The sequence below is a fragment of the Trichosurus vulpecula genome, chromosome 5, assembly GCF_011100635.1.
Source record: "Trichosurus vulpecula isolate mTriVul1 chromosome 5, mTriVul1.pri, whole genome shotgun sequence".
NCBI lineage: Eukaryota > Metazoa > Chordata > Mammalia > Diprotodontia > Phalangeridae > Trichosurus > Trichosurus vulpecula.
In genome coordinates, this window is record NC_050577.1 from 36,331,545 (window position 1) to 36,344,510 (window position 12,966).

The window sequence follows — 12,966 nt, forward strand, 5'->3', positions numbered from 1 at the left end:
ATGAAGATGAGTTCTTTATTTAGCTCTTAGCTCCCACACGTACCCTAAAGATTAGGTCTTCCTTAGGTTGATTGTATTTCCCCCACCCACCTTTTTTCCTCCTAATACCCTAAATGTAAATCAATTTAGCAAACATTTGCTAAATGCCTACTCTATGCCAGGCACTATGCTAAGTGCTGGGAATTCAAAAACAAAAACAAAAAAATCTCCTGCCCTTAAGGAGTTTATATTTTATTGATAAGATGAAAAATTTTATAGAGATGAAGTCTTAAGCAAATACAAATCAAATTCAAGAGAGAGAGAAGGCACCAACAACCGGGGGATCAGGAAAGGCTTCCTGGAGGAGGTGGCATGAAAGGAAGATAAAGCTTCTAAAAGGCAACGATGAGGAAGAAGCACAGCAAGCGTGGCCCTGGGAGCAAATGCACAGATGTAAGAGATAGATTGTCACCTTTGGCAGATATCTAGTAAGCTAGTTTGGCTAGAAAATAATGTTTGAAAGGGAATAACAGGAAATAAACAGTGAAAGATGGGCAGGAGTCAGATTATAAAGAGTCTTAAATGACAAAAAGCTTTTTTTATTATTTTATCCTAGAGACAATGGGGAGTCATTGAAGGTTGTAGAGCAGAGGAGTGATGTGAACAAACCTTTGCTTTAGAAAAATTGTTTTGATGACTGTGGGGAGGGTGTATTGGAGAGGGAGAGACAGGAAGCAAGAAGATCAATGAGGAAACCATTGCAGTTGCCTAGGGGAGTAGTGATGAATGCCATTGGACTACTATGTCTGGAAGAGAGAGTGAGGCTGAGAATTCTGCTGAAACTCTGCCTCACTTAAATCCCAATCATGCACAAGTCAAGATATTACCTGGTACCATCATTGTTCCTTTTCAAAAACAGAAGACTAACAACCGCCATGTCCTACCAACCAGTGGTGAGGGCCTAAAGTAGAGACGTAGTTGTGTGGATAGAGAGAAAGGGACAGCTAGAAGACAAGTCATGGCGCTAAAAGCAGTGGGGGCTTGGCAATGCCTTCGATATGGAGTGGTCAGGTAGAAGAAAGAGTGGAACATAACTGAAGCTGTGAGCTTGGGTTCCTGGCAGAGTGGTGGCACCCTCACCAGATACTGGGAAGTTTGGAGAAGGGGCAGGTACTGGGCAGAAGACAATGAGGAGATAATGAGCTCCATTTTGTCCATGTTGAGTTTGAGGTGCTTATATGACGCCTGGGTGGATGGTACAGTGGAAAGTGTGCTAGATTTGGGGTCAGAGGACAGGGTTAAAATCCCAGCACAGCCTCTTATTATTTATATGACCATGGCCAAGTTACCTAACCCTCCTAAGCCTCAGTTTCCTTATCTGTAAAATGAGAGAGTTGGAGTAGATGTCTCTAAGGTCCCTTCTGGCCCTGAATCTATGACCCTGTGAGTATCAGGCAATATGGGAATGAGATTAGAGTGGGAGTTATTGATTTGGAAGTCTTCTGTGCAGAAATGATAAGTAAACCCATAGGAGTGGATAAGATCACCAAAAGACAAAAGAAAAAGAAAAAAGGAGAGCAGCCAGGAGGGAATGCTGGGCTCATCGTGGATGGCAGCCTACGGATGATAGAGGGAAAGGATTCGAGGCTGGAGAATGACAATGCCTGGTTCAACCGCTTAACTTTGAGGTCCTAATGGGAGTCATAATATTAGCTCAAATTTGTAGAACATCATAAAGTTTGCAAAGTGCCTTACTAATGTTGCCTCATTTGGTCCTCACAATAACCCAGTGATGTACGTGCTATCATTGTCCCCATTTTACATGTAAGGAAACCGAGGCTCAGAAAGGGTCAATCATTTGCCCAGAGTCACACAGCTAGTAAGTGTCTGAGGCAGGATTCAAATTCAAGTCTTCTTGGCTGAGTCCAGCCCTCTATCCACTGAACCACTTTGATGGCTGTGAAGTAAACAGAGTGAAGCCAGAACAGTAGTCAGGCAGTTAATAAATAAACATTTATAAAATGCCTCCTAGGTGCCAGTTTGAGACAAGAATATGGAAAGATATAGAATGTGCAGATCACAGGGAGGGTAAAGAATCCATTTAGGAGGAGGGAAGCAAAAATAAAGATGGACAGGGAATTGTGATCAAGGAAGGGAATTTCAGGATTCAAAATCAACCGGGTGGCATCATTACTTGGTGATGGTGAAAATGAAGTTGTGACCAACCCTATGAGTAACTGAGGTAGAGTGGTGATACTGGGCATGGGAGTTGAGGGGGTTGGTGACCTGCAGTGCCATGGTTTTTTGAGAAGACATTGCTGTAGATATTGAAGTCCCCAAGTTGAAAGGAAGACCAATCCTGGTATTGACACCTTGAGAAAGAAGGAAAAGTAACCTGGAAACCACTAGATGATAGCAGCAAGGATCTGGACCAGATGGCAGTGCTGGACAGCACAATGCTTATGGGAGTTCTTCAATCAGCTTGTGCTTGAGCCTCCAGGGATATGAGCCTTTGTCAAGAGACTTTCAAAAGTACAGTCTCAGAGGGGAGTGAGCTGTCCATTGGTGCCTTGTTAAAAGCACAAAACACAATTCTGATTAAGTTGAAGTGGCTGGGGCTACTCCAAGATGAACTCATCAGTTTCTTTTTTTTTTTTTTGCAGGGGGGAAGGCAGGGCAATTGGGGTTAAGTGACTTGCCCAAGGTCACATAGCTAGTAAGTGTGTCAAGTGTCTGAGGCTGGATTTGAACTCAGGTCCTCCTGACTCCAGGGCCGGTTATGTACTCACTGCACCACCTAGCTGACCCAACTCATCAGTTTCAACCCACCCCCACTCCCACTCCCACCCCACTTTGGTGCCAGTCAGAGGATTGTTTTCAGTGACTGGGGCTGCCTTGAAGATGCATTAAATATAATTTGGGTCTTTCCAACTCCAGATCCAAGTTCAAGAGGCTGGAATTCCTGCCCTCTTACTTACTTTTCTATCCTGTCTCCTATTGGAAACATCTGAATTACTTTTTGTTTGTAAAGAAAGGAAAAACTATTATTGACGCCCTTCTATTTTTTACACCATGTTCATTTCCTAGTAAACCCTACCCCACTGAATTCTTCCTTGTAACAAAGGAGAACATTAAGTCAAATCCTACCTACTGTATGAGGATGGCATGTGATAGCGTATGCACCATTCTCCATCCATAGCCACCCACCTATGTTTTGGAAGTGTTGGGTTTTTTTAATCTGTTCTTTCATGGCATTTGTTCTTTAACAAACATAGTTTGTTTGCTTGTTGACTGACTTACTGAGAGACCTCTTCTACTGCATAGCTCAAATTGGCTTGGGGGTCTCTAGAGTACTTGTTGGCTTCTTTGAGATGAGAAGCTCTGCTTTGTTGTAAGTCTGAAATTATAATTTAGAATTCTACCTTTCCTAAGAAGAAGACTGAATGAAGGGTATACAGATTGGTAGATGCTGTTTTTCATTGAGAACAAGGACTGTCTTTCAATTTTTTCTGTATCCCAAGTACTTAGCACAGTTCCTGGCTCATAGTGGGTGATTAATAAATGCTTGTTGACTAACTGAAAAGTTAAGGGTCTATCTGTTCTAGGTGACCATGGAGAGACTTCACAGTAAATTAATGTAAGAAGGTTACCCCTAATATTTTTAGTGAGAATTTTGGGCCTACAAAGATCTCTAAGCAGCTGAGCATTTAACTCTCTTTATAGCAAATTAGTCATCTCGCAGACATATCTTTAAACATTTTAGTATGAAATTTGCTCTAGATCATTTAATTCCTGCATCAGCTGTTTGGGGATAGTTATTCGTTAATTGTGATTTAGGGAAGTGCCGTTGAGTCCATTTAGAGTGGACAAGTCTATTTATAGTGATGCAGCCTAGAATTATTTCAAGATGCTAGGAAAATTATGTTTCTACTTATAGTGACTTTTTGATTCCTGTTAAGTTTCACTGGTGAATGGAGATGGGGAAAATGACAATGAATTAACTTCAGTTTTCAGCTTTGATGTATGTCATCTGGACCAGCCGGACAGCTGCCTGACCTGACACCACTGGGTGTTCTTCCCCTACTCCCTTTCCAGGCTCAGACCTCCTAAAATCCAGGATACGTGATTGATCACATCATTCGGATGACACATCATTCATCAACTCTCTTGCTTTCATTGAAGTGGAATATCACTAGGCCTTCCCCTCTGCACTGTTCACTGTGTCGCAGGGTTCTCTAGGCCTTGCCACCTGCCCTGTGCCTGTGCCCTCCAGACTCCTAGCTGTACCCTGAGGACATCCCCATCTTTCCATCTATCCTGCACCTGAATTTTCTTCTTTGTGCTGTCTCCCTCAGTTTGAGGGTGAGCTCCTTGAGAACGGGCATTGTCTTGATTTTTCTATTAGCTAAACCACACTTTCAGTGTGACAAGGCAGATCTGACAGCTGCAACCAAACCATGGCATGTAAGCTCCCTAAAGGCAGGTTTATTTTATTTGGGTTATTTATTTAGCACTTGGCACAGTGATATGCATAGAAAAGTTGGTGAAGTTTACTGGACTGCTATAATTAGTTCAGGCCACATGTGGCCCTTGAAGTCCTCAAGTGCGGCCCTTTGACCAAATCCAAACTTCACAGAACAATCTAAACCAAACCTAGAGGTTCTGTGAAGTTTGGATTCAGTCAAAGGGCTGCACTTGAGGATCTAGAGATTCACATGTGTCCCCAAGGCCACAGGTTCCCCACCTAGCCCCAGCTTCCAACTGGCTTTGTGACCTTGGGAAAGTCACTTAACTTCTCTTCCTCTTGCATTGGTAAAATAAAGAGAGTAGATAAAAATGCTCTCTGAAATCCTTTCCAGGCCTTAGAGTTGTATGGGTCATCTGAAATCTAGGGTATCAGGTAATATCTTCCTTTACAAAGCTCCTCTTCACCCCTAGCAAATTGACTTAAGGGAGACCCCACATTTATTTACCTAATGGTTATGCTGACATAATGCTAGTATCCTTATTTGGGGGAGGGAGCCTTTAAAAGAAGCTCAAAATTCAACCATCACATAAGCCAGCCCTTCTTAGGGTCCCTTGCCATCTGCATTCTCTCTTCCCAGCCTGGACATGATGCCCCTTACCCCACATGCTTTCATGCTTGTCTCTCTCCAACCTCACAGTGTTGTTGTGAAGAAAGCTTGAAGCTTCTACAAATGTGAGCTAGCATTCTCATTCTCCCCCAATGCCTATTTTTGTTTGGTTTTCTTTTGCATGCAAAATCAAGGTTCAATGAGTCTCCCAGGATCACACACGCTCAGTAAGTGTCTGAGGCTGGATTTGAACTCAAGTCCTCCTGACTCCAGGGCTGGTGCTCTAACCAATCTGCCCCCTAGCTGCCCCAATGCCTATTGTTTTTACAGACATCCACCCTCCAAGGTGTTGTCACAAACCCCTTCTTAGTATTTTTCTCTGAGTCCTGCCACCTTCTTCCCTGTCTGTCAAGAATTCCTTATATAATTGCATATGGCGAATGTTCTCTACTCCTTCTCATAAGTAGAGAATCAGAATTTGATATGGGATTCGTAGATAGGGAGCATGATATTGTAGAAAGATTTCTAGGACTGGAGTCAGAAGACCTTGGCTCAGGTTATTGCCCTGGTGCTTACTACCAACCTATGTGTTTTTGAGCAAATCTCTGGGTCTCATTTGTAAAACTGGGGACTAGGACTGAGTGATCTCTGAGGTTCCTTCTCACTCCAAACCTAGGATCCTATTTTAGAGCATCCAAAAATCTATCATATCAGTAAATGTGATACTTTCCCAAGTGCTAATTGGGCCAAAAAGCTATGTCAGAGAGAAGAAAATGCTTTGCATAAAACTTTTTGTGCGTATTGTAGTTTCTGAAAAAGAAGAGCTAAAAGAAACTCAGAAACTTTCTGGTCTGTGCCAATATTTATATATGTAATATAGATTTAAATTTTAATATTTTATTTTTCAATATCAAGCATTTGGTTTTTCCTCCCATCTCTTTCCTCTCCCTAAAAAAAGAAATATAGAATTTTTGCATCAATCACATAATCACAGTCCAGAAAAAACACGTTCCCAAATTAATAATGTCCAAAAATCTGTTTATTTATTCTGCATGTTGGTTCTTCATCTCTCTGTTATGAAGTGGTCAGAGTCCTTCTTTATCTGTCCTTGGGGATCACAATTGATTGCTTAGTTGACCAGAACCCCTAAGTCTTTCAATGTTGTTCATTTTTGTAATATACTATAAATTATTTTCCTAGTTCTGTTCATTTTACTTTGCCTCAGTTCATATAAGTCTTTCCATGTCTCTTTGAAATCATCTCTTTCTTCATTTCTTACAGTATATATATATATATATATGTATATATATATATATTCTTATAGTATTCCATTAAATATTCTTATAGTGTATTCTTCTAGTATATATTCTTATAGTATTCCATTACATTCACATACCACAATTTGTTCAGCCATTCCCATGGGCATCCCCTTAGCTTCTCATTTTTTGGTACCACACAAAAGGGCTGCTATAAATATTTTTGTACCTATAGGATCTATTATAATGCCCACAATTATTACAGCCACATCTTTTTTGTAAATACAGTCAACATTCTCTACTCCCTAGAAGTTCTAGCCGTGGTGCCTTAGTGTGTTGTTGAGCACAGACCCAGTGGTCCTATCAAATGGGAAAGACTTCAAATGTGAGTCTATCTATGATAGGTCATGCATCTATCATCTGAGGAGCAGCATGGCTAGACTGGAGAGGCTCATCAACCACAAGCTAGCCACTACATCTTAACTGGGGGAATGGGAAGAAACAACAGCAGCTCAGTTAGGAAGGCTGTCTACACATCAAGGAGATGTGATTGAAGTCCACAGAAGGGCTGACATGAATAACACCATGGATCTCATGAAGGACTGAAGGAAGTGATATTTCTCTAATGCCAAGTCAAAAGCAGTGGTGTATTTTAGGTACCATATTGGTCTAATAGAGGTCAACTCCAAAGATAAGTCAGACCCTTAATAAAATCTCTTTGCAAGGGAAAAATACATAAACATTCACTGAATAATGATTCCCTACCACCACTAGCTCACTTTGGAAAGTATTAAGATGTAGAATTTCACTAGGCTCTTCATGGCTAAGGAAGGAGCTTTCACAGATAGATGATTCACCCTCCTCTTTCTTTCCCACCTCTTCCTCCACCCCCAATTTCTCCCAGGTCACTTTCCCTCCTGGAGCAGCCATCCAGTTGCTAAGCTTGGAAACCCCACTACCCCATGGGATCCACTATTCTTGTCTCCCTCTTTTGGCTATTTTTTTCACTATGACACTGGAGTGACCACTATGGCTTTAAGTAATAGTCCAATGGGTACTCCTTCTTCCTCTAATGCTTTCTTTCTGATATTACTTTTCATTTACACTGTATGTGTCTTGTATGCACAATTTTTTAAAACATTGTCATTCCCATTTGAAAGTGAGCTCTTTGAGGGTAGGAAATGTATTTTCGCCTTTCTTTGTACTCCCAGCACTTTGCACAATGCCTGGAACATAATCGGCACTTAACAAATGTTAGTCCACTAACTTTTCAAGCTGGGAATCTTATTGAGTTGGATTTTTTCACCTAATTTCTGTGAGTCTTATATGCCATTTGTAGCATTATAAATTCTAGCTTACAACCCTAGCTTATTCTCTTTTGCAAGGTCCAAAAATGAAAAATTAAAAATGCTATAAATATTTATTTAGGGCCTGCAGTGTGCTAGAAGTCCTGGCAGACAGCAGTGTAGGTAGAAATAGCATCTACCCTCATAAGCTTAGAGTCTAGCAAGGCAGGTATCCATAGACAAACAATAGATGGCAAGTAGCAAGGTTGGATATGATAAATCTCAGGACATAGGTACAAGCAGACCGTTAGGGAGACTCAAGAGAAGGATGGCTTACGATTTAGGAAGTACTGGAAGATTTAGTCCTTTCCCCTTATGGGGTGGGGATGGGGAGGGGGGTCTCTAATGCCAGACAGAGGAGTTTGGATTTTTTTCACCTATAGAATATAAGATCCTTGATGGAAGAAACTCTGGGGTTATTTTGTTTTTGGTTTTCATTTTTCTGTCTCTTGAATTTAGTACATGGTAAGTGTTTATGGAATTGAATTGACTAGGGGGAGTCACTGAAGGTTTTGGGTGAGAGGGTAACTTAGTCAAATCAATACTTCAGAAGATTAACTTAGCAGGGGGAATGGAAGAACTGAACAAGACTCAATGGTTTTCGGTGAACTCTGAACGATAGGGGCAAAAGCCAGATTGGAAAGGAATACGAAGCATGTCATTGTAGGGGAAATTGAGGCAATGACTATAGACAGCTCTTCAAGACATTTAACAGTCAAGGAAAACCAAGGAGAGGTTTTTTTAGGAAAGGGAAAAGAAAAAAAAAGGAAAAGGAAAAAAACCTAGGTGTCCATAGCGCCTCAGTGCCCCCAACTAACTCTAAAAGTGTGTGTTATAGAAAAGCGGTCTATATATTCATAGAGGAATTTTCAAACAAGTGAAAACACAGGTACAGATGAAAATAACAACAATAATAATGAATTATATACATCCAGGGGCCCTAGGTGGCACCATAGTGGATAGAGCACTGGGCCTGGAGTCAGGAAGACTTACCTTCCTGAGTCCAAATCTGACCAGACAATTACTAGATGTATGACCTTGGGCATGTCACTTCACTCTATTTGCCTCAGTTACCTCAGCTGTACAATAAGCTAGAAGACCAAATGACAAACCATCTTTGCCAAGAAAACCTCAAATGGGGGTCACAAAGACTCATACACAACTGAAAGATGACTGGACAACAACAAAAAACACTAGGAAGGTAAACTGAGAAGAAAAATCACGTAATAGAAGTTTCTTCATCATGAAATTAAGAGGTTGGATTAACTAGTCTCTATAAATTCCTTTCAGCAAATATGTATTAACCATACATTATGGTCAAGCACTAAAGCTTATTATGCCATAATTAAATTTGTTCTGCTTGGCCACAGAGGCCAGACCCAGGGTCAGAGGAGGGGAAGTTGGAGGGGCAGTTGTAGAAGGAAAAAAAGCCCAACACAGAAGACTGTCCACAAGTGAATGGGGTCTCCTTAGGTCTTCAAGCAGAGGTCTAGGCTTTGGTAATATTCATGAGAGGATCCATGCTTGGGGTACCATTTTGGGTTAGCTTCTCCCTGAGATTCTACAGTTTGAATCATTGAAAAGTTTTGAACATCCTCTAGCCCAGAAAATTGAGTTGACCATTTAGAAAATACGGCAGCTGGCAGCTGGCATTTGGCCAAACCAAAGAATAAGATTCCTTGTGGATGTGAGGGCGGTGCCTTGCCCCTTTCTACCCCATCCTTGGCCACCTCTAGGACACCCTAAGGCAGCTTCCCCAACCATGGGCACTCAGTCTTTTTGTTCACATTGACTAGACTGCCTTTGTTATGGCTATAGCTCCCATTTCTGCCTTGTGCTGAGATTCACAAAGCACTTTCCCTCCCAATAGGCATGTGAGGTGCGTGACACCAAGACAATGATCCCTCATGTGACAAAGGAGGAAACCAGCTCAAAGAGAAGTGACTCGCCCAAGATCATATTCAGAATAAATAGCAGAACCAGAATTCAAACCTAGGTCTTCCAACTCCAAACCCTTTTTCCTTGATATTATGCTGCCTTGAATTCTTTTTCTTCTCCTCCCAGCCCCTTACTTCTATACCCATTTCCCTCTAGAAGGCCCTGCAAGAGCTGCTCACCTATCCATTTACTAATTGGGTTTCCTCCTTCTCCTAGACAACACCAACTAACCATAAGAGGAACTGTGTATTGTGTGTCACGTTCAGCCCTAAAGAAAGGCAGAAAGAAAAGTTCGGGCGGGGGGCAGGTCACTTCAAGGTTAGTAGCAGGTGGGCACAAAGTCCATCTTGCTAACCACTGCCTCCTGCTGTTTCTTCCATACCTCCACCATCAGCTGGATCCAAATTTTGCTGTAGTCTCCACCCACATAACCCATAGCCACCTTCTTCTTCAAGTGGGGGGTGGGGCATCCTCTGGTGATTTCCCCAATGACATCTCCCTTTGTGTTCATGATGAGGCTGCGCTGCTGAATAGATATCAGCCCTTATGGGTCAGTTTCCCTTTCATCAGGGGGAAAACAATGGCTGCATCAGGGACCATAACAACCCTGTGACTTTCCCCTAGAATACAACCAAGGCTCTTCTCTACCAGGGTGGTATGCCAATCTATGTCCTTCCCATACAAACACAGACCTGCCTCCAGCCACAGCTCATCCCTGACCACCAGCCCTGCCAGGCTGACCCTTTTGTTCTTTAGCAGAGCCTCTGCCAAATGGACAGCCCTCTCTGCCGGCACTGAGGGCACCACACCATCCTCCCTGGTATAACCACAGAATGTCACATGGCAGCCAGGTACTCCAAACACATCCAACATGGCACTTGATCATGAAGGTTGGCTTCTGAAGGTCATCTGGCCCCCAGCTTACAGGACATGGGCCTCTGAGGGACCCTGCAGAGCTATCAAGGCATTATCAATCACCTCCAGGCTCACATCACAGCCGGCGCTTCTCAATTCTAATACCTCATTCTACATGAAGACTATGTCCTTCTCTCAGTGCCCAGCACTGGATGCCACGTATAAGTACTTGTCAGATGTGTTTGTCACAATCAGGTCTTCTGTGATACCACCTTCTTCATTGGTAAAAAGAGTCAGCATCCCCTGGTTTGGCTTCAGTTCAGCAATGTCACTGACCACCAAGCTCTCCATCAACTTCACCCAAACCTGACCAAATATCTTGATCTGTAGCATGTGGGACACATCACATAGGGAGCAATGTCTTCAGGTGTGCAGGTAGGACTCTAAGTGGCTGTCTCTAAGTGGCATAGGGAGGCTCTAACCAGCAAAGGATGCCATATTCCCACCATGGCTCTTGTGGGAAATCAAACAGCGGCATTTTCCTCAAGGGCTCCTGTCTCAAGCTAAGAGGCCATCAGACTGCTGCTGGTGGCTACTTTGTACCCCCCATTACACTGGCAAAAGACGGTCCCAGAGCTTCCAAGCTGAGATGCTAGGATACTGCATCTTCAAGCCAGAAAACTGGTGTTGGACCTCTATCTTGGGTCCCTGCTCTCTCCAAAATGTTCCACTTCGATGCCTGATTGTGGCATGGAGGTGACCCTGGATTCTCAGAGCTTCAGCCAGTGGAGTGTAGGCCCTGGAAGCTTCTGTGCTGGAAAACTCAGGTCCTAGCAAAAGAATGTGTCTTCTTTCTGAGATCTGACCTATTTTAATCACTCAAACTCATCACCATTAATCTGTCCACTTAGTGATGAACTCTTAGACCATGGTAATTCATAAAACAAAGACACATACCAAATGATTCTTGGTCCTGTGTACCCCAGTGACCTAGGCACAGTGGTGGAAAGGGGAGCAGAAGGATTAAGAATCATATAATCTTTAGATCTTCTATAAACAACTTAGTTGTTGCTACTTTAGATGTGAGACTCTGGTCCAATGACCCATGAGTGGACATTCTATATAAGGAAATGAATTTTACCAATTTTAACATTCTTACTATAAATGAAATGGAAGACAGAAGGAAATTGCTACTAAATTGAAGTATGACTCAGATTCTCCTTGGAAAAGTGAAAAAAAATGAGTTGGCAGGGTCATTTTTATAAAGAGTTTAAAGGCAAGAAAAAATATAATGCCATAGGACATTTGGTCATCTTGTACTAGAATATTCATGATAAATATTTACAGTAATATCCCCCACAAAGAATAATTGTAGCTGTGTCAATTTTTGTTGTAAAGAATGTGTAGAGAAAGCAATCAATCAGTCTACAACCACTTATTAAATACCCATTGTGTGCTAGCCACTGGGGATACAAAAACAGAAATTAAATAGCCCTGCCCTCAAGGAGCTTACATTCTATTTGTAGAGATTTTATATATATATGTATTTTATATATATATATATATATACATATATATATATATATAATGTGTGTGTATATGCATATATATACTGTATATTTATATATATACAAATAAAAAATAAAATTTATGTTTGTGTATATTATATACAGATGTACAGGTGTATATGTATATATGCACATTATATATACATGTGTGTATATGTAATCTATACATATATGTGATATATACACAGAAAAAAGGTAATTTGTCTATGGCAAGGCAGTTACAGATGGGGGATCAGGAAAGGCCTACTTGAGATGAACTTTTGAAAGAAACTAGGGATTCTTACAAGTGCAGGTTAGGAAGTAACAAACTCAATAAGGAACTCCAAATAAAATTAGCATATACTTTGAAGACAGAGGAAAAGATGGTTTAGGAGGAAAGAATGAGAAAATAAAGACTTATACACTGTGCATATATTTAAATACTTCAAGAAAAAAAAGGCAAAGGCTGTAGCAAGCATGGAATAATATCACCGAGATGAAATTGATTATCTTCTAATGGACAGGAAATGAGACATTCCTTATGTGGGAGTCATTCTTGAATCAGCTTTCTCTGTATAGTCAGAATACAGACTTATTAGAACAAAGGTCAAAATTATTCCAAATCTAGAAGAAAAAGTAAATAAGAGAAAAATATATATCATTCAATTAAAACCACTCCAATCTTACCTATTTAAGTCAGTCATTGATATGAAAAATATGAAATAGATGGAGGATTGACACCAATCATAGTCATTTAATGCAAGCTTAACAATTGAAAGTGTTTGGCAAAAGAAAAAATAAAAGCATAACTGCTTCAGTCAACAAACACTTGACCCTCTTGCCAAGCACTGAAACATGGCATCCAAGAAAAGCACTAGTTTAGAATGTCAACTAACTTGTAACTTAGAGAGATGGATGGTAGATTCTATGCAGTATTGCTTCATAAAAATGAGAAGCACTGAAGGGGAAA

At 41.2% G+C, this 12,966-nt stretch overlaps 1 pseudogene; it reads right to left on the reverse strand.

The window, feature by feature from the left end:
- Positions 1-9,913: 9,913 nt before the first annotated feature.
- LOC118850841 lies at positions 9,914-11,017 on the reverse strand (annotated as a pseudogene).
- Between the last annotated feature and the right edge of the window lie 1,949 nt (positions 11,018-12,966).